The sequence below is a fragment of the Pteropus vampyrus genome, unplaced genomic scaffold, assembly GCF_000151845.1.
Source record: "Pteropus vampyrus isolate Shadow unplaced genomic scaffold, Pvam_2.0 Scaffold477, whole genome shotgun sequence".
Classification (NCBI taxonomy): domain Eukaryota; kingdom Metazoa; phylum Chordata; class Mammalia; order Chiroptera; family Pteropodidae; genus Pteropus; species Pteropus vampyrus.
This window is the reverse complement of record NW_011889258.1, coordinates 437,953-450,864: the sequence shown is the minus strand read 5'-3', so window position 1 is coordinate 450,864 and position 12,912 is coordinate 437,953. Positions and strand designations below refer to the sequence as shown.

At 41.3% G+C, this 12,912-nt stretch overlaps 1 pseudogene; it reads left to right on the top strand.

Annotated features, from left to right (window-relative positions):
* The first annotated feature begins 10,536 nt into the window (after positions 1-10,536).
* LOC105307103 lies at positions 10,537-10,976 on the top strand (annotated as a pseudogene).
* Positions 10,977-12,912: the final 1,936 nt, after the last annotated feature.

Here is a 12,912-nt window from a genome sequence, read left to right as displayed (position 1 = left end):
CTGGACTCCCATTCCTGTGTCCTGGGATGTTGTCCTTGTTGTCTTCGATATGGAGACTCCCAAACAATGGTGAGAGTCTACTTTGGGACTTTGGAAGAACTTGTGCATTTTGTGTTTTAATATTGAGGCAAAGCAAGCAGCAGAGAAGATATATGGAGACCTGAGAATGTGAAAATGCAACATCATTCATGATTGGCTTCACATCTGAAGATAAATGCAAATTTTCACTTTGGGTATGAATGAAGAGAGGGGAGACTTCATACCAAATGTCTTTTAGGTCAAATCTTTTACTGATGACTGATGCTTTCTAGCCACTGTCAAAATTATGCCAACAAATCTAAGTTTACTGTTAGTATTTGTCAGAAATATAAAAAAATAAAGAAGCTCCTTAACTTATTTTAGACTATGCAGTAGATTGGTGAAGGACTGTTTTCCAGTTTCATTCCAGCCTTGAGATAAACTATTGATTAAAATTATGCGTGAAGAGGGTAGAAAGTATCATTTTGAGAGAATATTTCCTTTTACAAGTTGCCCTGATTAGTTTAGTAAGCAGAATACTTTTAATGAACAGATTTTAAGCTTTGAAGAGATAGATGTGATTATAAATTTTCAAGCATCTTCTTCAGTATGATCATTCTTCAAAGTTTCTTTCTTAAAGTCTATTTTCTGTAGTAGGATTACTTTCTTTTGTTCTTAAAACATTTTTTTCCAATGTTAAAGGAAATATTTATGCTCCATTAGAAAATATTTTTAGATAAAATGAGCAGAAAGGAAGACAGCAAGAAAGACTGCAAGTAAGCAAGAAAATAAGCAAGCAAAAATAAGAAAGAAAGAAAGAGAGAGAGAGAGAGAGAGAGAGAGAGAAAGAAAGAAAGAAGGAGAAAGAAAGAAAGAAAGAAAGAAAGAAAGAGAGAGAGAGAGAGAGAAAGAAAGAAAGAAAGAGAGAGAGAGAGAGAGAGAGAGGAAGGAAGGAAGGAAGGAAGGAAGGAAGGAAGGAAGGAAGGAAGAAAGGAAGAAAGAGAAAAAGAGAAAGAAAAAAGAAAAAGAAAGTATGAAAGAAAATATAAACCATTCATAATTTTACTATCAGTGCATCCATGGAAATCATTAAAATTTGAAATATAATATTAATGTTCATAATCTACTAATCTAATTAACAGTTTATTATGAATATCTTGTGTAAATAACCATCTATGATGCCATTTTATTTATTTTTATTTATTTTATGTTTTTTATTTTTGCAACACCATTTTAAATGTCCAGATAGTATTTATTCACTTAATTGTATAGATCGCAGTTTATAGCATCATTTAAGTTGACAATAATAATTTGTTGTTATAAACTATACTGTGATGACCATCCTTATAGCTAAATCTGTTTGTATCCTTAATTAGTTATTTAAGCTAAATTCCTAGAAGTTAAAATGCAGAGCTGAAAGAAATGCTCTTTTTTATTGTGTTATTTAATGTAAACATTTTCTCTAAAAATAACATTTTATAGTGATCTGTCTTTTATAAATGACTCATTCATAAACGTATTTAATCTTTGCTATAGTTCTTAGAGATAGATATTGTTATTATCCCCATTTTTCTAATTAAGAAATAAACTCGGAGAAGTTAAGAAACAAATTAGAGAGCCAGTAAGGACTCAGACTCAGGTTATCTGCCTCCAAATAGTATGGGCTTTCCATGATAACGCAATCCGTGGTTGTTTCCACATTTTGGGTAGTCTCAAAATGCAGCACATAATTCCTAATCATGTCCATATCTTAGTGATACAGTTCACCAGATACGTTTTTTGCTCTCACTTGACATTAGAGACTATTTTGTCATTAAAGCCTTAAGAACATCTCTAATGTGGCATTAAAGATGTGAAAGTATACCAATTTGGATGTCAACAGTTTTATCATGATTTTATTTTTTGCTTTAAAAAAATCTTGCCTAATTTGAAAAGACTCGAAATAAGTATTTCATTATTTTAATGTGCATTTCTTTGATTTCTAACAGCTTGCTTCCATGCCTCTTTTTTCTTATTTTTTTTGTTCCATGGTGCCTTTGTCTATGTCTCTCCCTGACTTGTTTTCTGACTCACCCTACTCACCCTATCTCACTACCTATGGCTATCTCTGTCTCTCCTTCTCTCTCTCTCTCTCTCTCTCTCTCTCTCTCTCTCTCTCACACACACACACACACACACACACACATACACACAGAAACACGAACTCTCACACATCTCTATGTGTAAAGTTAAAATATAATAAGTGTTCACTAAATATTTACTCTTTTGCTGTTATCATCCAGAATTGTGTCAGATTAACATTTCACGTTTGTTAGTACACATGATGCATACTGATAGCACCTGGCTCTTGTAATTTTCAAGCAAACAGGTGACTTCTAGTACCAATTACTCTGTTTTTTCTTGTTGAGACTCAGAATATCACATAAATACAAAACTTACTATTTCTCTTTTTAAGATCTAAGGCTTGTTTCTCCTTATTATATTAGATTTACTCAAGTTTGTGTCTACCTGCATACTCAGTGTCTAACATATCATATCACTTAATTAATACTTGCTGTTGATGACTGTATGATTTGAGGGGTGGCAGAAAAAGTACATGTTGCTAAAGTATTCAAAATCACACATTTTGGACTTTTGGTGGAGCATTGACTTGTCTCTGATTCTCTTTTAAAGGACAAATATTCAAACATATCCATACCAATATGTCGGAGACTTCATCATAGACTCATGTTGCTAAAAGGAATGTCAAGTTTGATCCCTTGAGGATAAGCTTTCCAGAAGAACCCTGAGCGCTATAATTAGTAAGGATATGTTTCTAGAAATAACATTGCTGAAAAAAAGTGCCTTTCTGAAAGGTACCAATTTATAATTCAACTAACAGAGCCTGTTTCCCTGAATACTCACCAAGATAATGTATATTTTTCTTTAATTGTTATTTTGATAAAAATATATCCCATTTTTATATTAATTGGTATATATTTCATATTGAGATTATATTTTTATGTTAGTAGGTAGCTTATATTTTTATGATTTTTATTACTTTTATTCAATTTATTGAAGTAACTTTCGATAAAAGATTACAAAAGTTTCAAGTGTACAATTCTATAATACATTATCTGTATATTGCATTGTTTTCACCACCCAAAGTCAAGTCTCCTTTCTTCACCAAAAATTTGACCCTTTATCCTCTTCTACTCTCCCCACTCCCTTCCCCTCTGAACCACCATAATATTTTCATGAAAACTGAAAAGCAAAATGCAAAAGAATGAAACTGGACTACTTGTCACCATATACAAAAATTAAATCAAAATAGATCAAAGAACTAAATATAAGAACTGAAACAATAAACTACATAAAAGAAGATATAGGTACTAAACTTAAGGAAGTCAGCACCAAGCTGATTGAGAAGTGAAGGTTTCAGTGGTGAGACACCCACTTGAAAGAACTCGCAAGGAGCCAACATGAGAATGAAATGGTAGGCAGCAACTTTATTACGGGTAGCGCATTTCTGCTCCATTAGAGGACCACATGGGCTTTATATATGTCAGAGAACAATAGTGGCATTCTGTCACACATGTGTGATACAATAAGCTGAATCGTGCTTACATATTTTAGGCACAGGCACTGTACTACAGTAATGTAACATTCTAAATCTGGAGTCCTATTCCTAGCCGCGAGTCTGGATCATAGCCAGACCTGGGACAAGCCAGACCTGGGGTCTACACTCCACCCTTACAGGGTTGTGTTGCAGGATCTGGCCCAGGGGGAGCTACCGTGGGCCCATAATCCACAATAAAAATACAAAGAACAACAAAATACTACCAGGCTATAGGCTACAAGGGCTGGGGCGGCTACCGTCCACTGCTAGGAGGACTCCAAGGAATTCCACCAAGATGTCAAGGGGTCCTCTTCCAGGGCATGGATGGCTTGGACTTCAGCATCTATTTCTTGGAGGGCTGCCTGTGCCTGATTGGCATGATCAGGAATGTAGACAGCATTTTACGTGAAATAGGGCACAGGTGCCACCCTGGGCAGCAGTTGGGAAGTCAAAGGCCATACGGTTTTGCAGAACTACTTTCTGCATTTGCATGGTTTTACCTATTAAAAGGGTTATAGCCTGGAGCATAACATTCAATGCCTGTGTGGTGTGCTGGGCTAAAGCTTCTACCTGTAAGTCTACATCTATGGATCCCACCATTGGAATGAATAACATCAGAGGGTAAAACTACCATGCTGCCTGTTTCTGCCAGTGCCAGTGGTGATATACAGGATCTCAATTATGAGGCAATTGGGGCAAAGTAGGTAATACACGTCCAGCTAAATATGGACATCCCTAGGTACAACGGCCAGTCCAATCAGCAAGCAAGTAGGGCCAGCCATAATGCCTGCAGACCTAGAGATACCTTATAGGTAGCCAGTCGGTAGGCTCTGTACTGACATAACATCATCCATTCCACCAGACCTTGGGAATGTTGGCAAGGATGGTGTTAGTACACATCTCGGCGAGTAGCCACCCCATGACATGATTGAGTAGAGATCTCACTTGCTATATGCAATGAGGGTCCTGTTCCCACAGTTCCACATGTTCCTCCACTAGCCATCCCCACTCACTGGAAATGGCATAGCCTGTGATGGGTGGGGAACTGTTATGGCAGAGTAGCGCTTCTGTGGCCCATCGTCACTGGTCCCATTCAGGTGTGGTGTTCCAAGCACGCAGCCACATCCAATTCTCAGCCATGGCTCGAGTAATGTGCCATAGCAGTCCCTCAGCCACTTCCATTGGCAGTTTGTTACACACCTAGCAGTGGGAAACATTGTAGATAACAGCAAACACATGAGCACAGGACGTGACACTGTTCTCTGTTGTCAACCTGGGCGATAGGATAGATCAGACAAAAAGACCATTAGGGGCAAGTCCTGTCCTTGTGGGGAGACACAGGTCACTTGTCCATCTTGAAACAAAAGGGTGCCTGGGAGAGGAGCTGCCCCTGGCCTGTGATACCAGACAGTTTCTCCAAGGGTAGCAGGCCAGGGGGTTTCCACCGGCATTATGGTATAGAGAGGAATGGGCCAGAAGTTAAGGACAAAACTCTCCACTAACAATGAATATTCCACAGTCATTGGGAGTGACACTTGCAAGGGCGTAGACCAAATACAAACCCAGGGTTCTACCCGCAACCCATTGTGTAAGCCCTGTCCTCAGGGCTCCACCTGGGCTATCCACGGCTCCTGTGTTACGTGTATAGTCCAGGGCCATGACCAGGTGCCCTGTTTCCCTATTGCCAAATGTTCTGGGGCCGGCAAGAGCAAAGTTCTCTGATAGGCCTGGGGCAAGAGCTCTTTAGCAGCTGTGCCTGGGCACACTTTGATAGCCTGCAGCAAGCCTGCTACAACCCTGTCAAAGGGAGACAATCCCATTTGCCAAGGCTGCTCATTCAGAAGACGTATAGCCTGTGAGTGGTTAGTGTACTAATGGCGCCAGCCCTAGCCCAAGGTGCACAGTTTATCTTTCAGCAAGCCGCTGAATCATTCTACCATTCCAGCTGCCTGTAGGCAATAAACATATGTAACTGCCACCACACATCATTGATGCAGGCCCAGTTCTACACCTCCTACCCTGTAAAGTGAGTGCCTCTGTCATTGGTGACTAATAAGAGCCGGCCATAGGAGGCTGGGAGGTGCTCCAATGCATTCACAGTACGGCATTGATAAGCAGCTGCCACTGGCAGTGCGAACCCTAAGCCGGTAGCCATGTCCACACCCATGAACACATAGTGGTGTCCTCCGTCTGTGGGTAAAAGCCCTATATAGTCTACTTGCCAGTCCTGCAGTGGCATAGCCCCACAGGGCACCACCCCTGGGGTACTCTTTACCTGCTATCTCTCTGGGTGCTACTCAGCACACCAGTGGCATTATGACATGGCAACTTGTGCTCGTGCCCGGGTCAACGATAGCCTCCATTGCATTGCTACTTGTTCCATGGCACGGGCCCCTACATTCTCCAGTTTTTGGTGGATCCAGGGGCCAATGTCTGCTGGAACTTGCAGTACACGGGTGGAGTGAACTTGTGCCAGTGCATCGGCTGCATCATTGTCCAGGGCCTGTAACAGCCAATGGCTGGGGACACGGTATATGGTGGACCCCTGCTGAAGACCCCACTTCCAGAGGTCTTTCCACAACCCCTGGCCCCATAGGGGGCGATGACCTATCATCCACTCCTGGGAAGCCCACCAAGGCAGCTACAGAGTTAGACTTTGATACATAGCCCTACTGTTGGTGCAGACGTGCATTGGGTCAGTTTCATTCATGAGGACCAACCACACATCGTGAAGCTCCGCCCATTGGCTGTACTGCCGAGCACCAGGTTCATGCCAAATGGTTTCTGTGGACATCTGCAATGACTCGGGAGCCCATGTTAGGAGTTGCCTATGGCAAGAGCCGTCTGTGTACCAGGCATCCTCAGGGATGGGAGCCTGACCCTCTACATAGGGACTCGGTAAGTCTCCCGTTTCAGCAGTTTCCACCAGGAGCTCTGCCTGAAACTGCACTGGTCCCAATAGGGAGTGCAGTTGAGCTGACAGGGGGCTCACAGAGACCTGCACCTGCTGTTTGAGGTACACCCCTTACTTGGTCAGTGTAAGGGTCTCTGCAATTCCCATATAGAGAGTCTTCACCCAGAACTACAGCCACCCATACACAGGGTACGTGGACTGCACGGTTACGGCATTAGGGCCAGTGATAGACTCACTGGCCAGAAGGACGACATATATGGCAGCCAGTTGCTTATCTATCAGAGAATACCGCATTTCCGTGCCTTTCCACAATTGGGACCAGAAGCCTATCAGCATCTTCCAGGAACAATGCTTCTGCCACAAGACCCATCCAAACCCTGCATCATCCACCTGCACTGTAAGCAGGAATGGGAGGGCTGGATCTACTACACGTAATGTTTGGGATTGTGCTATAGTTTGCTTTGTGGCCTTAAAGGCCTCTTCTATTTGGGAGTCCAATCCCACTGGGCACTCCGTCACACTAGATGGTGCAGGGGTTGCATCAAGGGGGCCAAATGGGGAATGAATACTCCCCAATACCCAGCAGTCCCAAATAGGTTTGGAGCTGCTTCTTAGTCTCAGGTTGGGTATATGTCTGTATCTTATCAAACACCACCCCTGGCATTACTTTGATCTTACCCAACTAGACAACTCTCAAGAATTTGACAGAGTACCCAAGTACCTGGACCTTGTCCTCATTGATTGTCCAACCCCAGTTGGCAAGAGCTTCTCATAGGCTGGTTGCTGCTGCTTCTAGTTCTGTAATACAATCAGAGGTTAGCATTATATCATCAATGTAATGATACAAGTGCACTGAGGGCAGTCGTTTCCACGTGGCTAAATCTTGAGCCATGACACCATGACACAGGTAGGGCTGTGCAGATAGCCCTGGGAAGGATGAGGAATGTCCACTGTCACCCTTCCGAGGTGAAGGCAAACTGTTCTTGACTTTCTGGGGCTATGGCAATAGAGAAAAAAAGGTATTTGCCAAGTCCATCACATAATGGGATCGTCCAAGTTCATGTGACAACCAGTTCATAATGTCCATGACGATAGGCATGGCAGCATGCAGGGGTGGCACAACCTTATTCAGCTCCTGATAGTCAACTCTTATGCACCAGAAGACATCAAGCTTCTTTACTGGCCACACAGGGGAGTTGTACGGGCTATGAGCAGGACAAAAAACACTGGCTTCTTCCAGTTCCATAATGGAGCCATGAGCTCCATTTCCTCATGGACACCAGGCAGGCAATATTGTTTTGTGTTCACTACTCAGGTAGCCTGGGGCAACCCCAATGGAGAATGAATAATAGTTTTCACTGCCCAGATGCGAAGGCAGAATTCACCGGCAGTGGTATTCAATTAAGCCTCACAAAACATCAGTCCCTAAAATGTACTCCTGTATGGGCGATGTGTACACTTGGTACCTCCAAGGAGGAAATCTGCCAATACCTAGTGTCACAGGAACCTGTTGCATGAGAATAATTTAACCCCCATTGCCTTCTATGGTTGCAGTGGGTCCAGGAAACTTGTCCAGATTCCCATAAAGCAGGGTGCTGTCAGCACCTGTGTCCACTAGAGTTAATACCCTCTGTACATTGCAGGGTGACTAATGTATAGTCAATTCCACATGCAGCCTCGGGTCAACCGGCTTCCCCACCAACCGGGTGTTGTGGCAGAATCCCTAATCTTGGAAATAATTGGCCAGCTGCACCTCATGGGTTGTGGCTTTCCTAGGAATAAGAGTGAATTGCTGGTCAGGGTACAGCTGATTCCACAGCTCCAGCAACACTTCATTATGTTGCTGCTCAATCTTTTTTGCAGTGACCTCTGCTGTGAGGAGATCAAACCACATCTGCCTGCGGTTCACTTTCACAGCTGAATGGGCTGGAGGCTGCTCTGCTCCCCTTTTTCGGCTACGCCTCCATCTGTGCATTGGCCAGTTTGGGAGTGCAGGGGGCGGTTCTGGGTGCACTTAGATGGAATGCTTCTTGCTTTTCACTTCCACGTCCCCCAACCTGGCCATGGCAGAAGTCACCTTGTGGATCTGCCTATCCACATAAGGGGCCAGCAGTGCCACCAAGGTGCCAAAATTACCAGCAGGGCCAGAAGTCAAAATCAAGTCCTTCATAGGGGTTGTAAATACTTCATCGGGGCTAGTATACTGTGTGTGAAACATCATCTGTTTCATGACATTTCCTGAATTATCTGGACCAGATCTAAGTACATGGCCCATCTGCTCACTTTCTCTGGCAGCTCCCCCAGGTCAGCCCACAGTGTCAGTGCAACAGACATGAGCCAATTAATCAGGGAGTGATTGCCTGCGCCCTGTGCCGTACACAGGAGGCGCTGCCGGAGGGACTGTATCACTGTTATGGAGGCCAGCTGAGCCATCTCTTCCCGAGATAATTCAGTCTATTTGGCCCCGTAACCCCATAGCCACAGCAGCCACCCTCGGCTCTCTGCCATACCCGTTTCGTCAGGTCTCAGAGTTTGGTGAGGGTGTACTGTATCAAGGTGGTATGCTTTTTAGCCTGGGAGGTGCCACCAGCTTGCCCCCCACCCCCACTCTGGGGCTAATGGCTGTTTCACTTCAACCTGCTGCCATATCTCTGGCTGCACCTGCTGCGGTGTTGTCGGTGGGCTCCCAGACCAGGACGATGGCAGAGACCTGTCAGAGTTCCGCAGCATGCGTTCCTCTGCCGCCAGTCGCCTTTCCAGAGCGTCTTCCTGACATTGTAATTGCTGCACCCTCTGAGCCTGGTCCTGAACCTCTAGTCTGGCTTGCCGTAGCACTGCCAAGAACATCCAGTCCACCTGACCCACTGCCTCCTGGTGAACGGTAGGGACATTTGGCTCCAACATCTCCAGGGCTTTCCAGACATCCTCTGGACGCAGCTTCACTCCGTCCCAATCCTCTGGTGGCATCCACATAGCCAGATACATGGCCATGGGATACCACTAGGAGGCAGAGAGCCTCCCAAGTATCTTCCACCCGAGGACTGTCTCTGAAGTGCTGGGGGCTGTACTCACCTCATCCTGTCAGCTACTCCACGTGTCAGTGCCGAGCTGATCGAAAAGGGAAGGTTTTGGTGGTGAGACACTCAGTTGAAAGAACCCACGAGGAGCCAAGATGTGAATGAAATGGCAGGCATCTACTTTATTGTGAGAAGTGTGCTTCTGCTCCATTAGGGGACCACATGGGCTTTATATATGTCCAAGAAGAATAGTGGCATTCTGCTACACATGCGTGATACAATAAGCAGAATCATGCTTACATATGTTAGGCACAGGTACCCTGCTACAGTAATGTAACATTCTAAATCTGGGGTCCTATTCCTAGCTGCAAGCTTGGATCATAGCCAGACCTGGGGCCCACGCCTTAGTCTCAGAAAGTGTTTTATGAATTTGACCCCAAAGGCAAGGGAAGTAAAAGCAAAAATAAATGAATGAGACTATATCAAACTAAAAAGTTTCTGCACAAATACCAACAAAACAAAGGCCACTAACCAAATAAGAGAAGATATTTGCAAACAATACCTCTGATAAGGGGTTAATATTCAAAATTGTGTTTTTCCTTAGCGTATCACCAGTTTACATTCTTTATTTTTCATTGAGATGTTCATCTTTTGTCTTATTCACTTATAATTCTTTGTTTTTTAAGGCCGTTAACTGTTTTATTGCACATATTGCAAATAGTTTCCTCCCCTTTGGTACCTGCCTTTTTACTTTATTTTTTATGTATTTTGATATAAATTTTTTATTATTTTTATGTAATGGAAATTTTGGTCATTTGATGGGTTACTATTCCTCTTAAAACCCAGTCTTTTGGGGGGCACCCTGGTGGTGCAACAGCATCAGCATCAGTCTTGGCTGTGGCTGGATGAAGTGAATGTTTTTACCCAGAGGGCCCTGCACCAACTTTCTCTGTTGGCACTGATGCACATCTCTGCTCCTCCTCCCAGCCATGACATTCACATTGGCAGCCCTCTGCTACATGTTGGTTCTGCTGCTCGCCAATATTCTCATCTTCTTCACCATTTGGCACATTATAGCATTTGATGAGCTGAAGACTGATTACAAGAATCCTATAGATCAATGTAATACTTTCAGTCCTCTTGTCCTTCTAGAGTACCTCATCTATGCTTTCTTCTGTGTCATGTTTCTTTATGCAGCAGAGTGACTTACACTAGGTCTCAAATATGATATACCTCTCTTGGCATATTATATTTGGAAGTATATGAATAGACCAGTGATGAGTGGACCAGGACTCTATGACCCTACAACCATCATGAATGTGGATATTCTAGCATATTGTCAGAAGGAAGGATGTAAAAATTAGCTTTTTAGCTTCTAAAATTACTTTACTACCTTCAGGGCATGATCTATGTTTTGGTGAGCTCTTAGAAAAACACACAGAAAATGGTCTGGTTAAGCACATGCAAAAAGCCACCAAATGAAGGGATTCTATCCAGTAAGATCCTGTTTCTAATAGTAGTCTATGGAATCTGATCAGTTACTTTAAAAAATTGCTCAGTTTTTAAATGTTTCCACAGTTTTTGCTTGTGGAAAGACTTTTCACATGTTATACTAGGATAAAGAATTTAAATGGAATTGTGGATAAATTAACATAAAAAGGTTACCTCTGATGTTGACAGGTTTGAACTTGCACTCCTTAGGGAACATCCATAATTCCTTGAATGATTGCATTAATTATTGACTGTCCTTAGTTCACTAGAAGCTTTTGTTTAAGGAACATGAAGAGCTCATTTGTTTTTGTTTTTATTTTTTGTTTTTTTGAAATGCCATATAATTATAAATTAGCTGTAGATATCAGGTGCTTTTGATGAAATAAAAATATATTTTTAATCTGTGGGGAACTTCATGAATTTCCTCATCACATAGATAATTATATATGGATACATTAAAAGAATAAGAGAGAGAATTTTTCCTTTGACTTGAATATTATCCCTGTATATTGCATGAATGAGAGATTTCCATCAGAGTAATATACTGGCTTTAATTCTTAAGCATAAGTGAACATGATATAAAAACACACTGAATTACTTACGTAGAGTGCATTTAAAACTATTTTAAATGTGTTTCAATTTATAAGACATTACTTATTAAGAAATTGATTATTGTACTTACTGTTCTAATCTTGTGGTAAAGGCATTCTTAAGAATTTGCAAGTACTTTAAATTTACAAAATTGAATGAGAGAAAACTGTATAACCATCCTGCTGTTCTTTTAGTGTAATACAATACAACTCTGAAATTAAAAAAGTATTTTTTATCATTGCTATAAGACCATGCATTATTTTGCTCATACTTTTCTTTTTAAAATTTTCACATTCCATTTTTCTATAGCTGACTATTATCTGCCATAGAATTCTTTTTAAATTAGAAATCAATAACTTTATTTATTTTGAAGTTTTTATTTTTTTTATTTTTCGATTATAGTTGATATTCAATATTATTTTATATTTGTCTCAGGTGTACATCAAAGTAGTTAGATAGTTACATAATTTACAAAATTATTTCCTGATTAGTCTAGTAACCACCTGGCACTATACATAGTTATTGCAATATTATTGACTACATTCCCTATGTTGTAATTTACATCCCCATGACTATTTCGTAATTACCAATTTGTACTTCTTAATCCCTCTCCTTTTTCACTTACCCCACAACTTTCCTCCCATCTGACAACCATCAGTTTGTTCTCTGTATCTACAACTCTGTTTCTGTTTTGTTTGATGGGTGCCCTCTTCAAATTATTTAAGTCTCAACACGAATATCACTTCAAAACTTTCATCGACCATCTAATCTTAAATTAGTTTTCTCTAGGCATTTTATTTCACATAATTCATTTATTTGTTATTGTACTTCATACAATTAATAACTAGCTTTTTTCTATACTTCCCACTCCACAAAAGCTGGGACTAATTTTATCTGTTCAACTGTATATACCTAGTGTCTAGAAAGCACCTAACAGAGAGCAAGTGGTCAATAGAGATCTGTTAAATGAATAAGTAAATACCTTACTTTTTGAATATATTATTAAAATATGAATCTATTTTACTTTGTTGACTCATATTGTATATATAACTTTGTATATGCAAACCAAATCTAATTCTGTACTTTATTTTAATCAACATTATAACATAAATGTTTTCTTACATCATTAAAATATTCATAAAATAATTTCAATGGCACTCTAACATTATGGCAGATAAACACATAGCTTATGCAAACACTCTTGTCCTTGGCCATTTACACTGTTTGCAATTATTTGCTATTATAAATAATACCAGAATGAACTTCTTTGTCAAAAACATTTT